General features: G+C 23.2%; 1 long non-coding RNA gene across 1 annotated transcript; it reads left to right on the top strand.

Annotated features, from left to right (window-relative positions):
• The first annotated feature begins 2,955 nt into the window (after positions 1–2,955).
• Positions 2,956–3,803, top strand: LOC135928985 (uncharacterized). The gene is made up of 3 exons (XR_010572439.1): positions 2,956–3,377; positions 3,417–3,585; positions 3,627–3,803. It is a non-coding gene; the product is annotated as an uncharacterized LOC135928985 (long non-coding RNA).
• The last annotated feature ends 1,614 nt before the right edge of the window (positions 3,804–5,417 follow it).

The raw sequence follows: 5,417 nt of genomic DNA, 5'->3' as shown, positions 1-5,417 counted from the left end.
AATTTAATTTAACATTATAGACCGCAATTCGTAGTTTAGTCATTTTAATTTAACATAATATACTGTTTAGAAAATTTAATTTAACATTAATTACGGCAATTCGTAGTTTAGTCATTTTAATTTAACATTATATAACGGCAATTCGCAGTTTAGTCATTTTAATTTAACATAAAATACGGCAATTCGTAGTTTAGACACTTTATTTTAATATTAAATACGGCATTTCGTAGTTTAGTCTCTTTATTTTAAGATTAGATACGGCAATTCGTAGTTTAGTCACTTTATTTTAAGATTAGATACGGCAATTCGTAGTTTAGTCATTTTATTTTAACATTAAATACGGCAATTCGCAGTTTAGTCATTTTAATTTAACATAAAATACGGCAATTCGTAGTTTATTCTATTTAATTTAACATTATATACGGCAATTCGTAGTTTAGTCATCCAATCTTCCATAATTTTATCTAAATTTAACATTAATTTACGCAATTCGTAGTTTAGACATGGCAATTCGCAATTTACCTGGCAATTCGTAGTTTATAGCAATTCGTATTTTAGTCATGGCCGGCATATGCCTATTATTTAATCGATATGTTGCATCCACACATATAACTTCAGGATATTTTGAAAAAATATACTGCATTTGATGAGTTTGATAATATATACCAATTAGATTCCCATTTTTCAGTATATAATTCCATATTAGCATCATTATCTTCCTTAAATTTATCTATTATTGTAATTAAATCATTATCATAAGTTTTTTTTGTATTTTTTGTCTATATTATGCAAATCTCTTAGGGTTATAAACTTTCCTTCAGAAAATAGTTTATTTTTTATTTGGGATTTATTTCCTCCTGTAGTTATAGCTTCAACTACAAATTTATACTGTGCTTCATTAAGCTTTCTTTGTCTGGGTAATGATTGGTATAAATTTTCATCTAAAATTAGAGAGTATTTTTATAATCAAAAAATGATTTTTCATTTGTTTTAAAAACATTATTTCATACTTTTATCTTATATATATTCTATCAAAATTTAATAAATTAACCCTATAAGCCTATCCATATCCCTAAGTTAAATTATATATTTATCTTAATAATTTAAAGATTATGTGCCTTTACCATGGGGATGATTGTGATTTTCATGCATATCCTTGACAAATAATTTGTTTTTCATGAATGTAATTTGCAAATGGAATTGACATCCTTGTTTTATAGACATGTAATTGCTTAAACCTGTGGATTTTGTATTGTACTTTCCACCAAATATACAAAGAAATTTTAAGCATTTATATCTAAATTTTTCAAAGGTGATTTTAAAATTTAAAGATTTATGTAATTTAAATTTTCATATTGCTTTATAGCATCTTGTAAATCTTTATAGGATAAAAATAAATCTGATATATAAATATTTATGTATTTTAAATTTTCATATTGCTTTATAGTTTACTAAATTTCGTTCACGATATTATTTATACATCCATTTTATTATAAATACAAATTTTAAATAATTCGTTAAATTTTCGTAACTTTTTTATCGATTCGGAAATTGTAATAAATAAGAAAAAATATAACTTTTATTTCTTGCTAATACGCCATTTGGCGTAAGTCTATCATATCCCGAAATATTGGCATGTTTATTATCAGTTAATTTGGTTTGGATAGTATTTGTCTTTTTGAATGAAGATTCTCCTATACCAAATTTTTTTATATGTTACTCTATTTCCTTATAGCAATTGGCGTGAACAGTCTAATAAAATAAATAATATTATAATGTAAAAATAACAATTTACCTTTAGGTGTTTCTTCAGGTTATAGCTACTCGATTGATTTGATGATATATTTTTTTTACATTTTAAGCACAGGAATTTGAATCCAGATTTTGTTTTAATATTTATTTTAAAATTTTTTTCAAATCTAGGGATTGGGAAATCGTTATTAGATATAGTACATTTTCTTCCATTGAATCTTCCATGTCTGAATCCCTTTCAAGGATTTGGATATCCATGGGCGATGCCATTTTAGATTATTAACACAGATTGAAAATATAAATTAAAAATTGAAAATATATATAAATTTCAAAATTAAATAATAAATTATAAAAATTATAATTAATTATGATATTATATTTAAATTTTCATGTTTATACTTACATTCATTATATTTTTTAAAAGTAACAAAGTAGCGCGCTAAAAAATTAAATAATTTTAAAAAAAGTAGCGGCTATTAGCTATAGCTACCAAAAAAGATAGCGCGACTCTGATTAAATTTAATATTGCATTGCCCTCGAGTCCTAGGGTTGAATATTTTGGAGGCTATGTCTCCTACCCACCCCGGCCATATAGACACTGATTATATTATAGTACTACCAGATGATTTTTTAAAATAGGATTAAGATAATCCTTAACTACGCAAATGCTAAAATTTATTGTGGTATTGCTAATATTGTACTTTATTTTACAATTAAAAATATTTTAATTAAAACCAATTACCTATGCCTTTAAGGTTCAGAGAAATATTTGTACTAATATAGAATCTTGCTAATACTAAGTTGAGAATAATGCTAATATTGTTCTTTATTTTACAATTTTCCAGAAAAATATATATGTAAATATTTTAATTAAAACAATTATCTTTGCCTTTAAGGTTTAGAAAAATATTTGCTAATACTAATATAGAATCTTGCTAATACTAAGTTAAGAATATTGCTAATATTTTTATTTTATAATTATGTAAAATATTTTAATTATTGCCTTTAAAGTTCAGAAACATATTTGCTAATACTAATATAGAATCATGCTAATACTAAGTTGAGAATATTGCTAATATAGTCTTTATTATACAATTTTCTAGAAAAGTATATATGTAAATATTAATTATGTAAAATATTTTAATGATAAATTATAGAAAAAAATTTGCCATTTGACGCTAAAAATCTTGATGACAAAAGAAAGATAAATGAATTGGACTGATACCGAACTGGCAAGTAACGTGAGGTTTTTTTAAATATAATTCAAAATTTGAAATGAAAATATTTAACAAAATTGATGATATTATCACGGACTTGTTGACTGTTATTGCATCTCCAGAAAATAAACAGATATTATTAAATTTAGAAAATATTTGGAAAACTAATAAGCATTTGTGCACTAAAATTTTCAGTAAAGAAGTAGAAGCATATCTTGCAGCTAGTAAAAATCCTTATAAATTGTCATTATATCTTTCAATGAATGCTTTTGATTATTTTAATTTTAAAAATTCTAATTTTTCTCATTCTATTCTGATGATATTTGAAAATTGGATTAATAAAGATGAAAAGTATTTACATTTAATTAATGAAGATTTACAAAAATGTGCCCTTGTGCTCTCAACCAGGTATATTTAAAAGATAAGCTTAAAATATTAATAAAGTAGAAATCATACAAATCTGTTTACAATTATTGTGTCACTATTTCAGCTTAAAACTATGAAATCAAGCTTCCTAACAACTTTTGTGCAAGCTTTATTATATGAGAAAAAATATTTAAAAGCTTCCATAATTGTGAAAGAGCTAGATATCTATTGTGTGGTAGACATATATAAAGTATATAGTTTAATTATAAACAGATTTTTAATTTGAAATAGGAAATATTATTGCCACTAGCATTGATTAGTAATGCAAAACCAATTGAAAACTTTTTGAATAAAATGCCAAAGGAACAAAAAATATTTGTTCAAATGCTTGATCATTATATTGGTAATATTCATATTCTACAAGAATTTGTACATCATATTGAATGCAATGATATCAAAATTTCCTTGGATATTAAAAAACTAGTAAATATTGTTAAGACCTTTCTCAAGAATTTTGAATTGAAATCAAGTATGATTGTTAATAGTTTATTTTTGACTTAAAAATAAATAAAAATGTGTATTATTTACATTTAATTTATTTAAATAAGTCAAATAATCTTCTATTTAAGTGTCCCAGCTCTTTCAAATAAATTTTTTACTTTTATTAGTCAAACAAAGGAACCTATAAACTTTTTCCTGGGGAGATGAAAAATATATATTTTTTTAAGGCTATTAAATAAAGCTTTGTGTTGGAAAAACAAAGGCAGGTTGGACATAGTTACATGGTACATAGACCAATAATATTTTACCAATGAAATATCCTTTTTGATAAAATCTAGATTATGTTCCAATAAATAGCAATTATTTTAAATTGAGAATAAAATTATATTATAAATATATAAAAATTAGTAATATATATAATTTATATATAATCAATATAAATGATCCTAAATTCTTTAGCTGATGTGTCCCTAGAGGGATGCCAGGTAAAAATAATTACTTTGTGAATACATTTTTGTACTAAGTTTTTGCAACAATAATTTATCTGAATAAAATTTTTAAATAACAAATATATTATCATTTTTTAAAATTGTTTTATATTATAATTATTATGAAAAATTTTATTTAATGTCATTACAAAATTAATTTTAAAAAAAACTAATGGCATAGCATAGTGTTGTAAATAGTCGAGGGCTCCAATTCAGAGTTGGTAGTCATTAGTCAATTTAGTCGAATATTTTATAATTACCTTACATTAAAAAATAATTTTTATTTTTGTTTTTTTAGAAATAAAATTAAGAATCTATGAAGGTTAGCCTAGCTAATTTTTTGGATAAGAACCCACGTTTTTTTATTTGATAATAATTTTGAAAATATTTTATTAAGATCTAACAATATATAATTTTAATATATATTTTGTATATGGATTATTAAAATCTAACAATCATTATTTTAATTATATAATTGTTTATAATGTGATATCAGCTCAATAAATTTTTTAGCTCAGTTTCTGTATCGAGATACATTTTACAAGTAACGTTTTAAACGATGTATATATATTAATTTTAAATACAGCACACTCAGTAATTTGTCTAAAAAAATATTATAGCAGCTTGAAAATTTTGCTCAGATGGCAAATAGCTAAATCTTGAGGCTTTATACGGCTCCTTGATCAGCTTGAGTCGGTTTTACGACTCGAATTCCTAATTGTAAGAACTCCATTATTTAATAATACTATTCATTTTTTAAAAAATAAATTACTATATATTTGTTTTAATATAGGATTTAAGTCATTTTACTTATATTTAAATTGTAATAACTCTTGGCCCACTCTACTCTAGGAATTTGTACAAATATTAAGAAGCATAACGTCTATCATTTGAAAGTAAAAAGAAGAGCAATTTTTATTTTATAGCTATTTGCGGGTTTTGGTAATAATAGAATTTCAATTAAGTAAATTTTATATCATATTAAAGGGCCTTTTTAGAGCTATTTAATAATTTAAATGTTTTTAGCTTAATTAGTTTTTGAGATATTTAAAATAAATATAATGTATTATGGAATTTTCGCATTTCTAAAGAT

The sequence above is a fragment of the Gordionus sp. m RMFG-2023 genome, chromosome 4, assembly GCF_954871325.1.
Source record: "Gordionus sp. m RMFG-2023 chromosome 4, tfGorSpeb1-WG-v2, whole genome shotgun sequence".
Classification (NCBI taxonomy): domain Eukaryota; kingdom Metazoa; phylum Nematomorpha; class Gordioida; order Chordodea; family Parachordodidae; genus Gordionus; species Gordionus sp. m RMFG-2023.
The sequence above is the reverse complement of the archived record's forward strand: the minus strand, read 5'-3'. Positions and strand labels throughout refer to the sequence as shown.